Source organism: Scyliorhinus torazame, chromosome 22, assembly GCF_047496885.1.
Source record: "Scyliorhinus torazame isolate Kashiwa2021f chromosome 22, sScyTor2.1, whole genome shotgun sequence".
Lineage (NCBI taxonomy): Eukaryota > Metazoa > Chordata > Chondrichthyes > Carcharhiniformes > Scyliorhinidae > Scyliorhinus > Scyliorhinus torazame.
Window position 1 is genome coordinate 70,278,328 of NC_092728.1, and position 24,031 is coordinate 70,302,358.

The following is a 24,031-nucleotide window of genomic DNA, read 5'->3' on the forward strand; positions in this document are numbered from 1 at the left end:
CAATAAATGCCCAGAGACATTTTATTACATCAAAGGTGCTACGTTGTGCATTATATTTCAAGCTATACTTTCCTTTTTATTAAAAATATTTATTTAAATTTTTCCATTTTATACATAACACAAAATACAAAATAACGAAACAGAATAAAACAGCATTACACACATACACCTCCCATAAACATAACCTAACCTAACCCCACTCCGCCTTAATAGCTCATGGTGACCAACTCCTCGAAATACAAATAAACTTATCTCCATTAGAACCCCTCATAGAATTTACAGTGCAGAAGGAGGCCACTCGGCCCATCGAGTCGCACCAGCTCTTGGAAAGAGCACCCTACCCAAGGTCAACACCACCACCCTATCCCCATAACCCAGTAACCCCACCCAACACTAAGGGCAATTTTGGACACGAAGGGCAATTTATCATGGCCAATCCACCTAACCTGCACATCTTTGGACTGTGGGAGGAAACCGGAGCACCCGGAGGAAACCCACGCACACACGGGGAGGATGTGCAGACTCCGCACAGACGGTGACCCTGGAGCTGTGAAGCAATTGTGCTATCCACAATGCTACCGTGCTGCCTCAATTGCACCCCTCATGGTTTACTTTGACTTTCACGGGGTATAGAACTCCCTCAGAACTCCCAGCAACATGAAGCACTGGGCAAAGAAGCAGACCTCCACCCCAGCCGTATTTGCATCGATGCAAGCAGCGAGGCAAAAGCCAGGATATGGGCCCCGGCACTCGTCTACAGCTCCGTCAAGTCAGACACCCCAAATATGGCCACTAAAGGACAAGGCTCCAGTTCAATTTTCAGAATCGTCGACATGGTGCTAAAGGAGACCCAGAACCCCACAAGCTTAGGGCAAGTCCAGAAGGTGGACACATGGAAGGCCAGACTCCCGGAACAGTGCTTGCACTGATCTTCCATCCCTGCAAAGAAACACCTAGTTAGGTATGCCCTAGAAACTACTTGGAGTTGGATTAAATCAAGCCTCATGAAGCTACACTTTTCCTTGTTATTTTTCAGAGAGCCTTACTGGTTTCTCAGAAATCCTCATCTTTCTTTACAGATCTCCTATCTTGTTTCTTTGCTAAAACTTTTAAATATTTTGTATGCATAAAATATACCATGACCGTGTTCAACATAGAATGGAGAGTTCTTTTGACCAATGTTTCTCCTTTAATTAATACCAAAAACAAATTCTGAACAGAGCATGGTAACTCAGCAAAGGTGGATTGGCTATTCCAAATTGCCCCTCAAGTGTTCAAAAGATTAGATGAGCTGCTCTTTCAGAGGGTCAGTGTAGACTTGATGGGCTGAATGGCCTCCTTCTGCACTGTGGGGATTCTTATGATCTCCTTTGTTATTTGTGGAACGTGGAGTGTGTATTCATTTGGCTGTTCAGGTTGCCAATGCAAATCATGCAAATACAGTTACTATGGTGAACATGACACGATGCAACGAGGATAAGCAGAGTTTTCAATGAGCTGAAGTTTACAGGACCAGCCACGGCTGCATTAGATAAATTTAGCTCAGACTGGAAAGGCATGGATGGCTGTTTCAGCAGCAGGTACAGGAGGTAGAGACAAAGCTGCCAGTGGTGACAGTGATGGGGGTAGGCAAATCTTTTAGAGGAGGAGCGGTTGGGAGCCGAGAAGTCAGAAACTCAGAAGCTCATTTTGGATTGAAACAGGACACTTGGGTAAACAGGACACAGAGGTGTAAACAATTTGGTTTAGCCAGTGGCTAGTGAGCAGGCTGAAGTTGCTTATGCCAGCAGCTATGGCAAAATTGCCTTGGTCCTTTCAATACTTGGCTTCAGGAAATGATGTTCGGCCATGCAAGCGTTGCCAAGACAAGCAGTTGACCAGTACAAGTAGCAGCAGGCCGAAGGAAGGATGCGGGCAGATGAAACAGGAAGCAATTGCTCTGCTAGAGATGCTCTGGATATTATTGTACAGGAAAGAGTGGAAATCTCCAAGGCAACCTTTCGAGCTGGACAATAAAGGAGCAGCGAGTGGAGCAGAAGGGTTGACAAACCATCCCAAATGTTGCAGGGATGATGAATTGTGGACAGGGCTTGGTTGTCCAAGTCATTGAAACAAAGTTGTATGAAACTTTGCTTCAGCATTTGGACATATTCAAAATAAGGAGTTTCCAGAGAGGAGGACCTGGGAGGTGATATTTTCTGTGCCTCAAAAAGGGAAAGTGTGTATATGTGATGATACATTTGCAAGAGATAGAAACCGAAAGACAGGGTGGAGACGGTGTTATAATGATGGAGAAAACCCCTGGAATTATACAAGGAAATAATGAACTTTAAAAAAGACCAGAGTTATAGATCTTGAAAAATGGACATGGCCACCAAAGACGGCCGAGAATGTACAACTAGCCACCGACGGGAATGGCTTCAGAGGGTTTCTGTGAGGAACAATGGAACTCCTCCCTGTTCCTCCTGACAAAGTAAAACCACCCAAAGACCGATTACCCTCTCCTGTAATGACCAAGGGATATAATTCCCTCACATCTCCAAGGACCTGGGTACAATGGCCTGACGTGTGTGCATGCTCGCTGTGAGAAAAGTAGCTGAAAGTTTGCCACATTGTAGAGAATGCAGAAACTGAGGCAGGGCCCCTGCAAGGATAGTCACCTTTTGCAGGGACATCTAAAAACAACTCTGGGGGATCTGATAAGCCAGCAGAATACTTTTTTTAAAAAAAAAACAATTACTACTATTGGACTCAATTCTGATCTCTAACTCATGGGAATGTAGTTGCATATGTTTCACCATTTCTCTTTACCTCTTAGCAGTTGATAAAATACTCTATCTTAACTGAAAAACATCTGGTTAAGTTGGCTCCTTTTTAAACATAAGGATTGGGTCTGGAAAACTTGTCCAAGGGAAAGGGAGCCCTGTTAGATTAAACCTTTGTTGCTACCAGCAAAGGGTGGGTTGAATAAAGACCGAGCCAGTCACTCCTCCTCACCTGGGTTTGTGACAAATAGGGTGGGTGTATCTCAGCTGGATGGTGACAAATTGAGGGGTCGCGCCCGGATCACCGACTTTCGGGGAACCTCACCTTGTGGTTCAACAATAGGAGTGGCAGATGTTATCTTATCTTGCAGATGAAGAAATCCATGAGCTTCTCAAGCTGTTAAGAGACAGAAGGATGGATGGAGGACGGAAAGAGGCATTTGAGGAGGCTAGTGTTATTTCCACCCTGCCCTAGAGTCATTGGTCATTTTGGCTGAGGCCTGGGAGGACTGAATGAGCGCAATGCGATAAGACGCTCCATAAAAGGTTGTTCATTTATTTGATATGGCATGCTTAGAAGAGGACAACAGCAGCAAATATTACCACTTGCTGATAAGCAGCCTGCAAAAATATTTCAGGTATGGGAAACAAAACACGACTTTCATACCAGCAGTATCACCAAGCACTCCCAGATCTGATAAACGGCACTTAGAAGTTAGAGTAAAAACACAAAACATGAGCTGTCATTAGCAATAGAGTTGCAATTGAGTGGGATTGCCACTCGCCTCGAAAGCACTCATCTTAAAATCCAGGTGATCCTAACACGTCCGGCCGTCTGACTCAGGTCAGGCAGGAGCTGGGCAGTGCAGCACGTTCCCAAGGCTTAGCATCGAAAGGGGCTATAGAGATGTAGGTAAGGAAGCTATGCCCCTTATTTTACAGTACTAGCTGTCGTAAACCAGGCAAGTTTAAAGGTATCTAACAAGCTACATGCGTAGGATCAGCGTAGGGGTGGGGAGCAGGGAGAAGGTCGGATCGTGTCTTGGAGGGGGAGGAGGAAAAGGAGGTGGGGGAGGAGGTCAGAGGATCCTGTAGCGTGGTCAGTGCGTCTCTGCGCAACATTAGCCAAGAATTTCAAAGGGGTTTTAATTCTACTTTTTCTGTAGCCCTTACAGGTTTCGATATTCGGCACTCCTGTGAAGGACAGGTTTTTAAACATTGGTCACCCAACACGGACTGTGGGGCAGATAGGGAGCTGAAAGTTGGCACAGGACAGGTAAATTGAAATCACTTGCCACAATACCCTCTAGTAATAATAATATAATGTTTATCGTCACAAGTAGGCTTACATGAACACTGCAATGCAGTTACTGTGAAAAGCCCCTAGTCGCCACACTCTGGCGCCTGTTCGGGAACACAGAGGGAGAATTCAGAATGTCAAATTCATCTAACAAGCACGCCTTTCAGGACTTGTGGGAGGAATTCAGAGCACCCGGAGAAACTCAGAGACACGGGGAGAACGGGCAGACTCTGCACAGAGTGACCCAAGCTTGGAATCGAACCTGGGACCCTGGTGCTGTGAAGCAACAGTGCTAACCACTGTGCTACGTACCACCCATTGAGATATTCTCAATGGTTCCCAGATGAGATCACCTTAACTGCCTGAGAATTGTTATGTGGAGTCCAAACAGGCAAGAGGAAAGGGTCACTCAGCTTGCACTGGGAAAGATGGACAACCTTTAGAGGTAACACTCAAACGCCCCTGAAAGAGCCAAGCTCCTCCAGCCACGATAGCAGCAGATTAATGTGCATTCAAAGCCAACACAAAATTCCGAGTACATTTATCATCTTTTTCCAGATTGTTCCAGTGAGGACATTTGCAATGGAATAAATGGAGAGTTAATATGAAAGTACAGAATGTACTGGATTCATTGACCTGAACCCAGAAAATTATCACGCAAATTGTTTCCAATGTTGCAATGTGTACCCATCCTTCAGATTGTAATCTCGGACCTACTGCAGGCTGTAATATTAATCTGAACCTAAACCCCTTCCCCCACCCAACCTCACACAGTACATCCCTGTTCGCCTGCATAATGTACAAAATTTGACCAGCCACATTATTCCAATTCATATTTCATACTAAGTGATTGCTCCCCAGGGTGGACTTATCTATAAAATTGTTATCATGTGTGCTCCAGGGATAGACTTCAATACTCACAACGACTCAAGTGTCCTGCCAAGTTCTCTTACATTTTAAGAGGACTGCATTTGCAACAGTCGGGAAATAACACTGCAAATATTCACAGCTGATCAGCAGGTTCATTCAGAATTTTCCTGCGCTGGAAGCATGTGTAAAACAGAACAAGGGTGTCGCGACTTTATAGAAGCAGGCCCAGCTCTGATGAGAATACAAATTATGGGCACAATATGGGCCAGGTCTCCAGGGCCATCGGAGGCCCTAGGGTGGTCAGGGATAGGGCAGGATGGCTCCCTAGCCCTACACCTGGAAAATGGGCACCTTGCCACTGCCTGGCTGGCACTTGACACTGTCACCAATGTGCCAGGGTGGCACTGCCAGGGTGCCTGGACAAAGGGTGCTCGGGAGTGGGGGCTAAACCGGTGAGACGCTCCCCAGGATTGACCAAGTGTCGTTAGATAGCGGTGGGGGACTCCCTGCAAAATACCGACACAAATGACATTTAAACTTTGCCGTTAGAACACGCCCGATGTCTCTTTATTACCTCAGTAACCGAAATACACGGGGAATGCGGGTTGGGAGGGGGGTCAAGCAGTCTTTGTAATTGTTCTTCATATTATAAATTTGGAGAAATTATTTAAGGGGACACGGTTTTTCACGAAAAAACAACTTTAGTGCTTGAAACTGAAAAGATCTGCAAGGCATTTGTAACATTGTCCATGCACAAAATAAAACACACATTTTTGATGCAATATACAAATTTGTCCTAGATCGGCCACTTATTATTCTTTTCCGGAAAAGTTAAAGACAATAACTCCTGACAACTGACCAAGAAACTTTGAGACCTTGGTCGCATAAATGGTGGGTCGCTTATAATTCAAAAACCATTTGTTATGTGTAATAGTTCCATGATGCAAGTTTAGCTGGATTTAAATGGAATGTAAATTAATTTCTTTAAAGCTAGGTGGCCTAGGCATTAATACATTAGAAATTAATTTGCATCCCAATAACAGAACATGGCTGGATTAAAATAACCATCAAATTGTGTAATTTTCAACGGAAATGTTTATATTTACAAATTTAATCAGAGTGGCTAAAAACATTCGTATTACTCTGACCAGCTCTGACGAAGTGCCATCCAGACTTGAAACAATTTATCGGCTCTCTCATGCTACAGAGGATGTCAGACCTCGAGATTTTCCAGCATTTTCGTTTTTTGTTTCTTCTTGGTGCAGTCCCTCAGGGTTGAGGGTGACTTTCTTCCACTCGAGGGAGATGGGTTCTACAGTGGCTGAATAGTCCAATCCTGGACCCGCAGACCCTGCCACAGGTGGTATTTGATGAGGTGGGTGGATGGGACACACGGGATTCTGCTCGTTCTTTCTGTTGGGCCTCCACAGGCTCCACCCTGTGACGTTCAAAGTGATTAGCGTCTTTGTGGATCCTTGTTCCCCAGTTTGTGCACTCTAAGGCAGGCGATACCCAAATGTCGATGGGGATGTTGCATTTATTTAGGGAGGCTTTCCGAGTGTCCTTGTAGCATTTCCTCTGCCCTCTGAGTGATCGCTTGCCAATGCAGATCTTGGAGAAGAGCACTTGTTTCAGGAGTCTGGTTGGACATGTAGACAGCGTGACCACTGCCTCGATATTGTGTAGAAACCTTCAGACTGTCTGACGCACAATGAATGTATATAGTGAATATTACATGTATCACAATTGTATTGAAGCATCTCAAGAGTGCAACTTGATCTATGTGGACCAGTGTTTTCCAAACCTTTTTTTCCAGGGACCCATTTTTACCAACCGGCCGACCTTCGCGACCCACCATTTTCGCATTCCTTTAATGCGACAGGTGAGCCTGCTTATTCCTAATGATCTCACTTGTTGTCATTCACCGTATAGGTTGTTCATCAGAGGCCCTGGAGCTCACACCAGCACTGCTCTGCCCTGCTGTGGATTCTCCTGAGCCACTCTCTCCAGCAGGTTTAGTTGGGAGATCCTGGCCTGTTTGTGTCTCTGGCCCGCCCTTATTACAAAATGATCCATTTTAAATTTTTCAGTCCTGTTGCTGGTTTGCTGCTGACAAAATGGAGGAATCACAATGGCGCCCAGAGCCTGTGATCTACTCTCTGCCTCGCTTCAGGCAGGAAGACTGCATTGAATTAAAAATAATTCGGAGTCATGGCGCTGACGTCAGGAGGAGCGGTGCTTTTTGCTGGGCTCTGGGCATGCTCTCTGATGAGCAGGCACACATTTGTAGCCGCCCGCATTTTTAAAAGCCGGCTGCTGCGGCCATTGCACATTAATTCCCGTGATCAGGAATGCCGCGATGGATTGCACTGCGACCCTCCCGCGAGTCGCGCCCAACTTTGAAAATAACTGATTTAGACAACTTAAATACCTTTGTACCATTTGCAATGACCATTTTGAAATGTTTTATTTTTTTGAGCCTGTACTGAAGAGAACAGTAAACAATCTTATAACACCAGGTTAAAGCCCAACAGGTTTATTTGGAAACACCATCTTTCGGAGCGCAGATCCTTCATCAGGTTAGTGCAACTTGGATCTACGTAGAAACCCTGAATATGAAATGTTTGCAATGTCCTTTCAGATATTTCACAAGTATATTTTTGAAAAGAAGATAGCTGCTTAAGAGAGAGTAACTGTGAAGAAGGTGTACCAAAAACAAAAAATACTGGACAGTCTCAGCAGGTCTGACAGTATCTGTGGAGAAGAGAAGGGAACTAATGTTGAGTCTGGATGACTCTTCGTCAAAGCTGCAAAGAATTAGAAAAAGGTTCAGATTTATACTGTTGTGGGGGGATGTGGAGCAGTGGGGCTGGATAGAGAACCGACAATAGGTGGAGATTGACAGATATGTGGTGGACAAAAAGACAAAGGGAATGTAAATGGGGATGATGAAGATTAAGAAGGGTGCGGATAGTGGCACATAAAGAGATTAGAATGTGTTAATGTGAAGAAGGTGCAACTTGATGCATGTGGAATTAAGGCTCAACATGTGAAATGAAAATCGTTTACTGTCACAAGTAGGCTTCAAATGGAGTTACTGTGAAAAGCCCCTAGTCGCCACATTCCGGCGCCTGTTCGGGGAGGTTGGTACGGGAATTGAACCGTGCTGCTGGCCTGCTTTAAAAGCCAGCGATTTAGCCCTGTGCTAAACCAGCCCCTTCTGTCGACAATCAGAAATGTCCTTGCATACCATGGAAATCATACAGTGCAGAAGGAGGTCATTCGGCCAATCAAGTCTGCGCCAACCTTCTGAAAGAGCACGTTACCTAGGCCCACTCCCCCGTCCTATCCCGGTTACCCAATAACCCCACCAAACCTGCACATCATTGGACACTGAGGGCAATTTTTACATGACCAGTCCACCTAACCTGCACTTCTTTGGACTGTGGAAAGAAACTGGAGCACCCAGAGGGAGCCCATGCATACATGGGGTGAAAGTGTAAACTCCACGCAGCAATTGCACCCGGGTCCCTGGCATTGTGCCATCCATAAATACATTGCGGATGGAAGCAGTGAAATGGAAAGCTGCTAGTGCAGGTGAAACCTAGTGGATCTTTGATCCCATTCGCACTTCATTGTACAATGATGTGGAGATGCCGGCGTTGGACTGGGGTGAGCACAGTACGAAGTCTTACAACACCAGGTTAAAGTCAAACAGGTTTGTTTCGATGTCACTAGCTTTCGGAGCGCTGCTCCTTCCTCAGGTGAACGAAGAGGTCTGTTCCAGAAACATATATATAGACAAATTCAAAGATGCCAAACAATGCTTGAAATGCGGCCATTAGCAGGTGATTAAATCTTTACAGATCCAGAGATGGGGTAACCCCAGGTTAAAGGAGGTGTGAATTGTATCAAGCCAGGACAGTTGGTAGGATTTTGCAGGCCAGATGGTGGGGAATGAATGGAATGCGACATGAATCCCAGGTCCCGGTTGAGGCCGCACTCATGTGTGCGGAACTTGGCTATAAGTTTCTGCTCGGCGATTCTGCATTGTCGCGCGTCCTGAAGGCCGCCTTGAAGAACGCTTACCCGGAGATCAGAGGCTGAATGCCCTTGACTGCTGACGTGTTCCCCTCATTGTAAAAGACACAGCAGAATAACAGGTTTTTCAAGTTCGCGTTTAATTGAAGCTGGAGAATGAGGCGTGTTTAATATGTGTTTAAAAGGGAAAACAACAGTTTGGACTAGATCTCTTCCCCCCCCCCCCCTCCCCCCTTAAAGGGGGGGTAAAGAGAAACCCCCAAATGAATGGGATAAACAAGAACACAACAAATCAAATGTTGTAATGTAAACCCATATTAAATACATGCCCGCTGGGAATTTTGGTCTGCTCAGTTGGCAGAGATGTGGTCAGCTAAAGTAGTGTTCTACAAGTTGCACTAAATGAATGTGCATAGCCGCCTTCTACCGTAGCAACAGAGTGCAGCAATTAATATTGTGGGCGGGATTTTTCACAATCCCCTCCCCGCCACCGAGAGGCAAGCTGCCATTGGCCGGCAGCAGGATCATCTGGGCCTGCCGTCATCAATGGGGTTTCCCCACTGTATCAGTCTCCCGTCACCAGGACCGTTTCAAAATTTAAAAATAATCACTGTTGCTTAAACTATTATGAAGTGGGCTTTCATTGCAGTCTAAATGGCTGTAATGGAGTGCTTGATTCTACTACTTAGTGCTTTTTAAAAAAATGATGGAATAGCAGGCGTTAACTGTGGCTCAACACGATGCGTCGGAAGATTGTGTGGGCAAGTCCCAATTCGGACATTTGAGCTCCAAAAAAAAAAGCCAAGGCTGACACAGCAGTGCTGTACTGAGGGAATGCTGCATGGTCGGAGGTGCTGTCTTTTAGGGGAGACGCCACATCAAAAGCCCCAGCAAGATAGATGGAAAAGATCCCATGATCCAATTGCAAACAAGAGCAGGGAGCTCTGACCAGCGGCCTGGTCAGTTTTACCCTTTCGCCAACATTGCAAACAGATGGCTCCTCAAGGGAACTTCCGGTGTATAAATTGGCTGCCACGTCGATGTTGCTGCAGTGACCAAAGTACTGCATTGGCTGTGCAGAACTTAGGGATGTGAGAAGATCATGAAAGACCCTACCCAAATACAAGCCTTCTTACAATTTAAACTAATGAAATAAAAACCCAGCAAAACTACCGATCTGGTTTGGTCAACAGAATATAGTTGTTTGCATTTACAATGGCACATATAAATCCCATTAATCTATGGCAGGTCTAGTTGTTTCGATGTACAATTGCCCACCACAGCTTCAATAAAAAAACAACTGCATCAGCTGCACATAAGATGTGCGAGCACAAACCATCTTGTTCTGTCGACTAGGCTCAATTAAGGGTCAAAACAGGCCTGATCAACTTCACATAATGGGGGCCAATGATGGCAGGTCACCAGCTGCGCCGAGGGTTCTGTAAAGGTGCCAGTTCCTTTTGTTGTGAATCAGTTTCCACTGCAGGAGGATTTAGCAACATTGCAACAGCAAAAAAACTGACCGGTTAGCAACAATGTTTTTTTTTTAAATTCATGTCCTTGTGGTGTCAGCACAGAGTTGGATTTACAATTGCATCATGTCAAGGATGGTCTGCACACTTATCATCATGTCGATAGTTTAAAAGGATACTATACTGACCAGACCAACTAAAGTCAAGATAGTGGGTTCAAAGCAAGTGCTATCAATGGCAGACTGTTAGCTTTACTGCTCCACACCTTCTTGTACCCGTAATCTCAAGTCCTACAACCCGGATATCTTTATTCCTTCAATTCTGGTCACATCAGATTTTCATGATTCTACCATTAGCAGCTGTGCCTTTAACTAGCTCGGCCCAAGCTTTCGAAAACCATCCCTAAAACCTTACTGCACTTCTAATTCTCTCCCGGAGGTACCCTCAATAACGACATTTAGAGATTAAACGGTAAAGAAGGCTTTATTAGACTAAGAACTATGTTAGAGCTGAGACAAGTGCTGACTGCTACACAGCCCATGAGGCAGCCCTTTATATATGGCTCACAGATGGGCGGAGCCAGAGGCGGAGTCCCCAGGGTTCCAAGCCCGGTCTTAAAGGGAACATCACCTTACATGATGATAAGGCAGTAACCGTTCATCACATTCACCCCCTGTTTAAAAAGGGTCCGGCGGGGGTGAAGTGCCATCATAGGTCCATCCGTCTCGGTGGCCGGATCGTCCTCATCGACCTCCTCAATTCGGGCGGTGGTGCGGCGGGCACGGACGTCCCGGTTGAGGGCACATCCAGGAGCACAGCGGTCGGAGCTTCGGTCCGGGTCGGGGCAGGGGGACTAGGCAGAGCCGGGGGTAGCGGTGCAGGCGCCAGCGGGGTGTGTAAAGGGGGGGGGCGAAAGGGGGGGCACGGTAGGTGCTCACCAACGGAGGATAGGGCCGGAAGGGGGTGTGTTGTTGTAGGGGCGCCGGGTCCTGCAGGGGATCGGCGCGGGAAGGGGAGTCTGTGGTGGGGGATCCAGCGGGTGCCAGATCCCGGAGCGAAACAGTATCTTGCCTGCCGTCGGGGTACTCAATGTAGGCGTAACTGAGGTTGGCGTGGAGCAGCCGGACCCTTTCGACCAGGGGGTCCGTTTTATGGCTCCTCGCGTGCCTCCAGAGAAGAACAGGTCCCGGAGCCGTCAGCCAAGGTGGAAGCGAGACCCCGGAGGTAGACTTCCTGGGGAAGACAAACAATCGGTTGTGAGGGGTCTCATTCGTGGCCGTGCAGAGGAGTGACCTAATGGAGTGTAGGGCATCGGGTAGGACCTCCTTGCCAGCGGGTGGTTGGGAGATTTCTCGACCGCAGGGCCAGAAGGACAGCCTTCCACACTGTCACGTTCTCCCTCTCCAACTGCCCGTTTCCCAGTGGGTTATAGCTGGTCGTTCTGCTCGAGGAGATGCCTTTGCTGAGCAGATACTGACGCAGTTTATCGCTCATGAACGATGTACCCCGGTCGCTGGGGATATAAGCGGGGAAACCGAACAGGGTGAAGATGCTGTGCAGTGCCTTAATCACAGTGGCTGAGGTCATGTCGGGGCAGGGAATGGCGAATGGGAAACGGGAGAACTCATCGATCACGGTGAGGAAATAGGCATAACGATTGGTGGACGGGGAGGTGCCCCTTGAAGTCCACGCTCAGTCGCTCAAAGGGACCCGAAGCCTTCACGAGCCGAACCTTGTCTGGCCGGTAGAAGTGCGGTTTGCACTCCGCACAGACCTGGCAGGCCCTGACCATGGCCTTGAGCTCCTTGGTTGAGTAAGGTAGGTTGCGGGACTTGATAAAACGGACGAGCCGGGTATCCCCCGGGTGGCAGAGGTCATTGTGGATGGCTTGCAGGCGGTCCTCCTGCGCGTTGGCGCATGTGCCGTGGGACAGGGCATCTGGGGGCTCGTTGAGCTCCCCTGGACGATATTTGATATCGTACGAGTAGGTGGAGAGTTTGATCCTCCACCTCAAAATATTATCATTTTTTATTTTGCCCCGTTGAGTGTTATCGAACATATAGGCGACTGACCGTTGGTCGGTGACAAAGGTAAACCTCCTACTGGCGAGTTAGTGTCTCCAGCGCTGCACAGCCTCCAAAATGGCTTGTGCCTCCTTTTCGACTGCACAGTGACAAACCTCGGAGGCGGTGAGGGTTCGGGAGAAGAACGCTACTGGTCTGCCTTCCTGATTGAGGGTAGCAGCCAGGGCGATGTCTGATGCATCGCTCTCTACCTGGAAAGGGATGGTTTCGTCCACCGCGTGCATAGCGGCCTTGATGTGGTTGAAGGCCAATTGAGCCTCAGCCGAGAGGGGAAAAATGGTGGTCTTTAGGAGTGGGCGGGCTTTGTCCGCATACTTGGGGACCCACTGGGCGTAATAGGAGAAAGGCCCCAAGCACCATTTGAGGACCTTGAGGCTGCGGGGGAGAGGGAGTTCCTTAAGGGGGCACATGCGATCGGGGTCGGGACCTAGGACCCTGTCTTCCACGACATAGCCGAGGATGGCCAGCCGGGTGGTGTGTAAAACGCATTTACCCTCGTTATAGGTCAGGTTAAGGGCTCGGGCGGTCTGGAGGAACTTTGAGGTTAGCGTCATGGTCCTGCTGATCATGGCCGCAGATGGTGACATTGTCCAAGTACGGGTATGTAGCCCGCAAACCGTACTGGTCCACCATTTGGTCCATTGCCCTTTGAAAGACGGAGACCCCATTTGTGACACCGAAGGGGACCCTGAGGAAGTGGAAGAGCCGGCCGGCTGCTTCGAAGGCAGTATAGGGGCGGTCTTTTGGTTGGATGGGGAGCTGGTGGTAGGCAGATGTGAGGTCGACCGTGGAAAAGACTCGGTATTGGACGATCCGATTTACCATTTCCGCGATGCGAGGAAGGGGGTACGCATCAAGCTGCGTGAATCGGTTTATGGTCTGGCTATAATCCACGACCATCCGTTTCTTCTCCCCGGACCGGACTACCACCACTTGCGCTCTCCAAGGGCTGTTGCTAGCCTCGATGACCACCTCTCCCAATAAACGCTGGACCTCTGACTTGATAAAAGCCATATCTTGGGCACTGTAGCGCCAGCTCCTGGTGGCGACGGGACTTACAGTCGGGAGTGAGGTTCGCGATAAGCGAGGGGTGTGCGACTTTGTGTCGCAAGGTAGCACACCGTGAGGGGGGGCAAGAGTCCGCCGAACTTCAGTGTCAGGCTTCGGTGGCTGCATTGGAAATCCAGTCCGAGCAGCAGGGGGGCACAGAGGTGAGGGAGGATACAACATTTGAAACGGGTGTATTTGCCGTCCTGGATTGAGAGATCCGCAATACAGTACCCCTTGATTTGTACCGAGTGGGACCCAGATGCGAGGGCTATGGTTTGGGATGCGGGATGGGTGCATAGGGAGCAGCGCCTTACCATTTCAGGGTGGATAAAGCTCTCCATGCTCCCGGAGTCGAAGAGGCATGCAGTGTCGCGCCCGTTGACCTGGACCTGCATCATGGAGTTCTGCAGGTGTTTTGGCAGAGTTTGGTCGAGGGTGATCGCACCCACTCGCGGGTAGTCTGAGTCCTCAGCCAAGTCGGACTCATAAAATGGCCGCCGCCGTCGTTCGCACGTGTCGAGTCGAGAAGATGGCCACCCCCATGATTCGCACGAGGCTGATGACGCGTCAGAAGAGGACGTGTCGGGTCGGTGCGCAGCAGCATTGCGAGGCCTGCGGGCCTTAGAGCCTGATTTTTGGGCCGGCTGTTTTTCTGGCCCCTAGGTCTGGTCAGGCAGACCCTCGCAAAGTGCCCTTTCTTCCTGCAGTCGCTGCAGATCGCGGAGTGGGCTGGGCAGCGTGGGCACGGATGCTGGCCCTGCCCGCAGAAGTAGCACAGTGTGCCCCCATGGTGAGCTGGTCGCCGCGTGGCGCAGGCCTGTAATACGGCTGAGTCTGAGGAAGTCCGGGGGGGGGGGGGGGGGGGGGGGGGGAGGCTCGCAGAGTCAGCGGGGTACGTACCCAAGTTATGTCGGGCCACCTCCAGCGAGGAGGCGAGCGTTAGCGTCTCCTGGAGGTCATTTGCCAAGTTTGAGCAGCCGCTGCCAGATGTAGGTCGAGCGGATGCCGGACATGAAAGCGTCTCTGATGTGCAGGTTCATATGGACTTCCCCTGTCACATCCTGATGGTCACAGTCCCTGGCAAGTTTCTCAACAAACCTGTCTAGTGATTCCCCCGAGCGCTGCCGGCAGGTAGAGAGCAGATGCCGGGCGTGCACCTCATTGATGGGTTTGACAAACCGCTTGCGGAGTAACTCGACCGCCTCATCATAATTCGTCGCCTTTTCGAGCATGGCGGAGATTCTGTGACTCACCCGGGCGTGGAGTAGACGCAGCTTGCGTGGCCCCAGGATGGGAGTCTCTGCGGAGTCTAGGTAGGCCTCGAAGCACCGCAGCTAGTATTAAAAAATTTCCTTCGCCTCCGGTGTTCGTGCTTCCAGATCGAGCTTCTCTGGTTTTAGGCCTGCATCCATTCTGAATCTAATTTAGTCTAATAAATTGAGGTACCCTCAATAACGACGCTTAGAGATTAAACGGTAAAGAAGGCTTTATTAGACTAAGAACTATGTTAGAGCTGAGACAAGTGCTGACTGCTACACAGCCCATGAGGCAGCCTTTTATATATATGTCTCCCAGATGGGCGGAGCCAGAGGCGGTGTCCCCAGGGTTCCAAGCCTGGTCTTAAAGGGGACATCACCTTACATGATGATAAGGCAGTAACCGTTCATCACACTCCCCTTTGAGATGCTCCCAAAAGTTACCTCTGAGCAACCTTCAGGGAGCCTATACATCTGGGTCGTGATGTCAAGTTCAGTTTGATAATGCTCCAGGGAACTGACTTGGTTGAGACGGGAGGACGGGGGGGGGGGGGGGGGGGGGGGGGGGGGGAGAAGGGGACGGGGTGGGGAGGCTACCATATTGATCAGGCAGACTGAAGTCAAGATGGTGGATCCAAAGCAAGTGCTGTCTTGATGACTGCCACTGCTCAAGAAATTTGCTCTAATTCTGGTAAGCCCTTTTGCCAAGTCATTCCTCCTTCGGGTGACCATGACCTTCCAGTGGATTGATCCATGATTATGCTTGGCAAAGTACTGCAGTATGGTTGACCAGGAAACTCATCCACTCTTACCGCCTGCTAACAGGTGTATTGGAAAAATTTACAGGCTGATAATCAATCTGTTTGGCCACATTACAAATGACCTTACATGGCCATCAAGTCCCAGAGCTGGACTTAAACTCAGAACTTCTGGCCCAGGGACACCTACAACGGTAAAAAGGCTCTCGCTTCTGTAGCGCCTCATGGCCTCAAACCATCCCAAAGCACTTTGCAGTCAATAAAACACAGTAACTGCATTTCAAAAAGAATATTGTAATATATAGTACAGTCTCCGAAAACAAAGGTATATGCCACAAAGCAGTCTTTAAAAAATAGCCTGCTTCAGATTGTTGATTGTATTAATGCACGAACTCATTTTTTAAAAAAATAAATTGTTTGAGTACCCAATTCATTTTTTCCAATTAAGGGGCAATTTAGCATGGCCAATCCACCTGGCCTGCACACCTTTGGGTTGTGGGGGCGAAACCAATCCAAACATGGGGAGAATGTGCAAACTTCACACGGACAGTGACCCAGAGCCGGGATCGAACCTGGGACCTCGGCACCGTGAGGCCGTAGGGCTAACCTACTGCACCACCGTGCTGCCCTAACTCATTTGATCCCTGTACAGACTAGCATTGATTTCCGAAGAGGCAGACTTCTAGCATGGCTGTCATCAGAGCCACTGATCGGTATAGTTCCGAATGATACAGAACCTTGGGAGCAAAGGAGTTGGTTTATTTTTGTAACTTGCCAAACCGGGTTTTAGTGGGTGGATACAGACCTGGTGAAATACTGCATTTGCCTTGAAACCAAAGCTGAACAAAAAATAAAAAAAACTTCTCTTTGGTTTCTGCCAATGACAAGTTTACTCTGGATCTAAGCCACAGTGCTGCTGGCCACACCTACACCTCAACAATACATCTCCTTCAGCAACTGAAAATGAGAGAAACTCCCAGGCCTTTCGGTCAGACACAAGTCCAAGCACGTTGTCACATTGTGTCTAACAATAATGACTGTTAATATGATGCTGTCGGAAGCGGCAAGTACTTGCAAACAAGCATTGGGCGCACAAAGATAATGAGTGAAGCTGTGGGACTGTTAGAACAGAAAGCGAAACAAGGGATGAGCTCTTCGGGTAATCTTCTATTTCAAAGGACTAGGTCTTTTTTTTTTTAAGTTAATTGTTTGGAGAAAATGACAAGTAAAAATAAAAAGTCTGAAAGTTCATTCCACACAAGAGCTGTAATCAAGCAATATTTCTAAACACTGGGATTGTCACATCAATGAACTTCCTGATAACCACAACAATTTACTTGCAGTTTTGCAAACACAAAGGTAAAACTGGGTGGTATTCTACTGTTTGAAACCAAAAATGTGCACAATATTATCCTGCAGTGAAACAGGATCAGAGGCATGCATACACCAGGGATCAGCAATAAACACAGCCTTCAATTTACATGGACAAAAACATTTTTTTTTGAATAAAGAAAAACTGCCCTTTTATAAAGTTGAGTCCAGAGCCACATACACCTCAAATCTCAAGATTCAAGAATTGAAGAGAAAGAACTCGAAAGAACTAGGGCAGCACGGTTGCACAGTGGCTAGCACTGTGACTTCTCAGCGCCAGTGTCCCAAGTCTGACTCCCCGCTTAGTCACCGTCTGTGCGGAGGTCTGCACGTTCTCCCAGTCTCTGCGTGGGTTTCCTCCGGGTGCTCCGGTTTTCTCCCACAGTCCAAAGACGTGCAGGTTAGGTGGATTGGCCATGCTAAATTGCACTTAAGTGTCCACAAAGGTTGAGGGGTGACCGGGGATAGGGTGGAAGTGAGGGCTTAAGTTGGTTGGCGCAGAATCAATGGGCCGAATGGTCTCCTTTTGCACAGTATGTCCTACGTTCTATGAATAACCTTTGCAGACTGCAAAAGTAGTTCATAAGAGGTATCATAGAATTTACAGTACAGAAGGAGGCCATTCAAGTCTGCACCGGTCCTTGGAAAGAGCATCCCACTCAAGCCCACACCTGTACCCTAATCCCTATAACCCAGCAACCCCATCCAACCTTTTTGGACACTAAAGACAATTTTAGCATGGCCAATCCACCGAACCTGCACATCTTTGGACTGTGGGAGGAAGCCAGAGCGCCCGGAGGAAACCCAGGCAGACGCGGGGAGAACATACAGACTCCTCACAGACCGTGACCCAATGGGGAATCAAACCTAGGACCTTGGAGCTGTGAAGCATCTGTACTAACCACTGCGCTACCATGCTAAGTCAACATTAAGGGCTATATGCCGATCTGATGCTTACTATCTGTACTCACTTTGGGTGAAGGCTAATAGGAAGAGACACTGATCAGTTGTGGTCACAGAAATCCTCCCTTCTACTATAAATGCCCTAAAAATTATTGATTAACAAAAAGGATAATCTTGCCTCTGCACTTTTCATGCGCACTCAGAAAGGATACTGCAAAGAGAATTAAAAGATCAAATCTGCAGTTATTAGTTCCTGCAGTTTATTGGAGATAAATGTGAATCAATGACGAGATGAAAGCTCCAGATTAAGTTAAAAAAATAATGCTCTGAAAGTCTGAGGAACATGAGGTGGGAGTCTCCAAGCCCATGCCGGAGTACTGCGCGCCGGTGCGGTGGGCGGCCATTCTACGCGGCCCCTCCGGCGATTCTCCGCCCGGGATGGGCCGAGTGGCCACGCAAAAAATACGGGTCCCGCCGGCACCGTTCTCATTTGCTCTTACTCGGCGGGACCTCGGCGTGCATGCACCCGGGGGCGGCCTGGTGGAGGGGAGGGGAGTCCGACCACTGGGGGGGGGGGGGGCTCCACTGTGACCTGGCCCGATCGGGGCTTACCGATCGGAAGGCCGGACACTCTGGCTGGGGGCCTCTTTTGTTCTACGCCGGCCCCTGTAGCCCTACGCCATACTGCGTCGGGGCCGGCGCGGAGAAGGGAGCCACTGCGCATGCGCGCATTGGCGCCGGTCCCACTGCGCATGCGCGCATTGGCGCCGGTCCCACTGCGCATGCGCGCATTGGCGCCGGTCCCACTGCGCATGCGCGCATTGGCGCCGGTCCCACTGCGCATGCACGCATTGGCGCTGGTCCCACTGCCCGTGGCACCCATCTGACACCAGGATCGGCAGCTGGAGCAGCATGGGTCGCTCCAGTGCCGTGCTGGCCCCCTGTAAGGGTCAGAATTGCTGCTCCTGAGAGCACATTGACACAGTCGAGAAACACAACGGTGTTTATGATGGTGTCAACACTTAGGATCAGAGAATCCCGCCCATGACCTTCTGAACAAGATAACATTGGCATTTGACATTCTGCCCATCCAAAAAGCATATGTACTTGTTCAGCTACCCAGCTCCTCCATTATACGGAATGCTATCATTGTTCATGTATAACCCACGCATTAGCCAATGGTCTCTGTTCTCACCCTGTCTGCATATGCCATCTACTCTCAGAAATTCTTGAGTACTGGGGGAAGGTGGACACCGGGATGCCGTGTCCCAATTTTATGCCTCAGCTGACATGCTGCTAATTCATGGTCAGCTATGGTCCAGTTGGTATCACATTAGGTTTTGAGTCGGAACATTGGAAGTTTGAGTCCTACTCCAGAGTCTGGAGCATGACAACTAGGCCGAGAGCACAGTATTGCACTGAGGGGTGCTGCACTGTTGGGATGCACCACCTTTCAGAGGAGATATTAAAGCAGATCGCACCTGCCCTCACGTGGAAGCCTAGCCACTGTTTCCAAAAGGAGCAGGGAGAATACTCCTCCATTTTCTAACTGACCAATAAACACATGTTAGCAACAGATTACCTCGTCATTATCACATTGCTGTTTGTAGGACTTTGCTGTGCACTTGATTAACTGACTGCTGCGTTTCCCACGTAGCAACTGTGGTTATAATACATTGCTGAATGCTTTGGGATGTCCCGAGATCTTGAAAGGTACTGTCCAAATGGAGGACTTTTAACAGGGCAAGTGAACCTGGTCACTTTGGGTCTATACAGCTCACATTATACTAAGCAGTACCTTCCTGAGCCAAGTAGCTTCCTCAGCCAAGAATCAAAAACCTTGTTCCAATTCTCTTCATCTGTGTTTAAAATTACATTTTAAGCAGTAGCCTGATGAATTAGTACCGTCACTGTACAGATTGGATCTCCCCACTCCCCCAGTCTGCAAGGACTTGCTGGGCACTAGAAGTCGAATACAGTGTAATATTACCAAAAGAATGGAGTAGACAGGTAATAAAACCAGTGGCTCGCGCTTGATCAAGAACTGCAGCTTGATGCATCCAAGGGTAATGCTTTTATATGGCCTTCATTCAATCCACTTAGCACAAGGCAACTCTTTCTATACTGAACCGATTGCTGCATGTATGCACAGTCCGTCAATTAATCTTTCAGGTACAGATATTCTCATCTTCAAAAATGCAGGAAGTGTGTGAATTAGTCAACAAGCAGAACCAAGTTGGAAATGAATGAAAACAGCCAAATGTTTTGATCCCATTTGAAGGCAATTACCATTGAATGAACAGCAAAGGCTATAGCCCTTGAACTTAACTGATTGACTTTGGATTGCAGTTTTCTATTCCTTTTTTAAAAATATATTTTTATTGATATTTTCAATTTATACACAGTAACATTTTACAATATTTACAGTACTTGGTTCTAGTATACATATTGATATAGTATATTCTAGTATATATATATATATTGATATTGCCCATCTTGGTGTACCTTCTTCCCTCTCCTTTCCCTTCTTCCCCACCAGCCCTTCCTTAGTATCCTCTTTTTTTGTTCAGGATGTACTGTCCCCTGGCTCCTATTCTCCCCCTTCCCTCCTCTTCCTTTTATGCTTTCTGCTCCCTCCCTCCATGCTCCATTTAGTTCCCCCAAGTTTCCTCCTCTCTTCCTCCGCCTCTGCCCCCACAGTTGTGTATTCCTGTCCGTCTTCTCCCCTCTCTCACTTTTCCCCCTCTAGTCGCTGGTGGCTTCAAACAGGTCTTGGATCAGGCGGACGAATTGTCCCCATGCTTTGAGGAAGCCTTCCTCCAACCCTCGGATGCTGTATTTGATCTTCTCCAAGTGGAGAAATTCCGCGAGATCTGCCAGCCAGTCTGCAGCTGTGGGTGGTGCTGCTCATCGCCAGCCGGGCAGGATTCTCCAGCATGCGATTAGGGAAGCGAAAGCTAGGGAGTCGGCCCTCTTCCCCATGTGCAGCTCTGGCTGTTCGGAGACTCCGAAGATTGCCAAGCTTGGGCAGGGCTCCACCCTCACAATCTTGGACATTGCCTCAGAGAAGGCTGTCCAGAACCCTCCAAGTTTGGGACAAGCCCAAAACATGTGGGTGTGGTTGGCCGGGCCCCTCTGGCACCATTCATATTTATCCTCCACCTCCAGGAAGAACCTGTTCATTCGGGTTCTGGTTAGGTTCAATTTTCTATGCTTGAACTTGGGTTCCATAAACAAAATCTACCAACTGCAGGACAATATTTTGAGGTCTAAAATAAAAGAGTTGAAGAAAAAACCATTTCATGAAGTGAAAAGTTAAATATGATTGAAGCAAAATACCTTAAAATATTTCCAACTATATCTTCTGAATTAGTGAAGAGTCTAATTCCACAGAAGAGTGGGCAGAAATAGTTTATTGTATGCTTGGTGCTTCATCTCTTTGCCACCGCCCACCTCCCCCCACCCACCCACCCCACCAAGGCATGAACTTTATTCAGCCTTTGTTGGAATACAGGCAAACCAAGGAATAGTTCCTGCTTCAAACAGGGAAAATGGAAGAATGGTGGAAACCAATTATCCTAATTCTGCATTTGTATGTACCAATTCCTGAAGAGACCATTTTGGATTTAGCCAGTCGCCACTACACCCCTGCCCTCACCGCCACTCCTCGCCATCCCCCCATATCTCCAAAATGAGTGTAGTGGGAGGGAGGAATCCAAGCATGCTTTATATTTTGCAGGCGAGGACAGCACAAATGACAGCCCATGGAGAGTTCAACATGACATCTGACTACAGAGATGCTCGGTTTCACTAGCTCTTGGCAAAACTGCTGCCAAAAGCACAGAATTGACTTGCTTTCCCATAGGCCCACACTCCAGTGGCTGACAGGTTCCAAAATATATGCACGAGGGGCACCCCAAGTTCAGTGTCTTGGACGTTCATAGTAGTTTTTTCAAAAAACACAGCATTAATTCAGGATAAGGAGTATGAGAAATATTGTGCTTGGCGCCAGCCCTATTAGATTCAAGATAGCAACAGGAGTAGGTTATCCAGCACCTTATAACTGTTCACTCAGTCCGTCATGGCTCAGCTGTACCTGAAGTCCATCCACCCACTGTTGCCCAACCAAAAATCTGTCTGAATTAAATTCTCTTCTAACCTAGCACCCATGGGTTGGAGAGGAGGGGGCGGGGTGGAAAGAAGAGAGCTGTCAAGATGATCACTACCTTTCATACGGAATGCTTGCTGACATCATCCTTGAATAGCCTTGCACGAATTGTTACACCCTCTTGTTTTGGAATCTTTATTTCCCTTTGATTGTTGAGGGCTGGGGAGGTTGGAAGGAAGGATCGCTTCCTCCACCATGCCAAATAGTTTAATTGTTTAAAAAAAAAAAAAAACATTTAGAGTACCCAATTTTCTTTTCCAATTAAGAGGCAATTTAGCGTGGCCAATCCACCTAGTCTGCATATCTTTTTTGGTTGTGGGGGCGAAACCCATGCAAACATGGGGAGAATGTGCAAATTCCACACGGACAGTGACCCAGACCCAGAGTGAACTTGGGACCTCGGCATTGTGAGTCAGCAGTGCTAACCACTGCGCCACCCGTGCTGCCCCCAATTGAGTCATCTTAAACAGTGCAATTAGATCCCCCTTCATTTCAACACTGCAGGGGATAGAAGCCTCGTCTATGCAATCTATCTCCATAATTGAACCCTGGCGAGTGTGCTTTGTATCCTAGTCCCTGGGCGATCTCTCTCGTGCACTTTCTCGGAGATACTAAGCCAATGCACAGAGTGGAAGAGGGCAAGCTCCCAATCCATCTCCGTGCTCCAAAAAACCAATTAAATTCACCGTCCACAGACAAGGGCATACCAGATCCAAACTGACAAGAACAGGTATTACACCTGATCTTTGGCTTGATCTTAGCCAGCATTTCAATTGTTTTGACCACAGCAAACGTCAGCACAAATCATCCTTACCGATGACCATAGCCTGTTGGTTTAACAAGACCACATTCCAGGAAGTGCTCTCTTTTTCACATTATAGCTGAGGAAAACAAACCCAAAGTAAGCACAGAACAAGATCGAGCAAACCTAAAGCCAAACCTGGAGCAAACCTCTTCGAAAGCTCTTGTCCAGAGTCTAAACTTAATCTGCCGTAAATCAAAATGCAAGAATCAGATTGCGACATGTCTGTGGTCGCATCAGGGACACCGTCATTTTATGAACAGCAGTCAAATGGCAAAAATGAACAATTTAAAAGACTAAACTCTTAATCACAATGCCATCTCTCAGATTACAGACCGTCAAATTTGTTGCACATTTAAAAACACTGAAGTCACTTAACTACAACATAAATCACATCGGAAAACGCATGGCAATGGTGCATAGCTCCTCTTTCGCAGAACTCTCTCCGCAGAAGCTACAGACTGGCTCCATGTTTCAAAAATATCAATGCAAAAAAAAAGTCAAAATATGACAAAATAGATTAAATAAGACATTTTAATTAAACCAATTGTGACATGCTCAAAAAAAGTTATCAGAACTTTGATACCATCCAGTTCCTTAAGCAATTGAGTCTCAGGTCATAACCACTTATACTGAAAAAAAAGAGCCAATTACGTATTCAGTTTTGTTAAATGTGGGTCAAACGGGTACTCTCGCTATAAAGGTACTGGATTAGTGAGATACTCCGAGCAACACATCAGATTAGAAGAATGACACACAAGTTCAACCATATTACCGAATAGGATGGTCGAAACAAACTGCATCCAAATTTCCTCTCCAAGAACAGTTAAATCTTTCACTGTTAAAGGCATTCCCTGCAGGCATGGGCAAAACCAGCCCAATCTACACTTCTATCATAATTCAGGAACTGTCCTTTGTTTGGGTTTCTCCAAAGATCTCAATGCACAACCTCTTGAAGCATTTCTATATATTTGTGTTTTAAGTGTCATGCGCGATTGAGTAGATCAGTGAATGAACTTGCATTTTTTTTTCTCCCCATTAAGGGGCAATTTAGCATGGCCAATGCATCTACCCTGCACATCTTTAGGTTGTGGGGTGAGACCCACGCAGACACGAGGAGAAAGTGTGCAACCGCCACACGAACAGTGACCCGGGGTTGGGATCGTACTTGTATTTTTGAAGTGTCTGTCC

At 47.8% G+C, this 24,031-nt stretch overlaps 1 protein-coding gene and 1 pseudogene across 1 annotated transcript in view; both read right to left on the reverse strand.

Annotated features, from left to right (window-relative positions):
* Positions 1-24,031, reverse strand: part of niban2a (niban apoptosis regulator 2a) — a 300,778-nt gene that overhangs the window by 230,233 nt on the left and 46,514 nt on the right. The window lies entirely within an intron of this gene.
* Positions 22,626-22,799, reverse strand: LOC140399504 (U2 spliceosomal RNA; annotated as a pseudogene).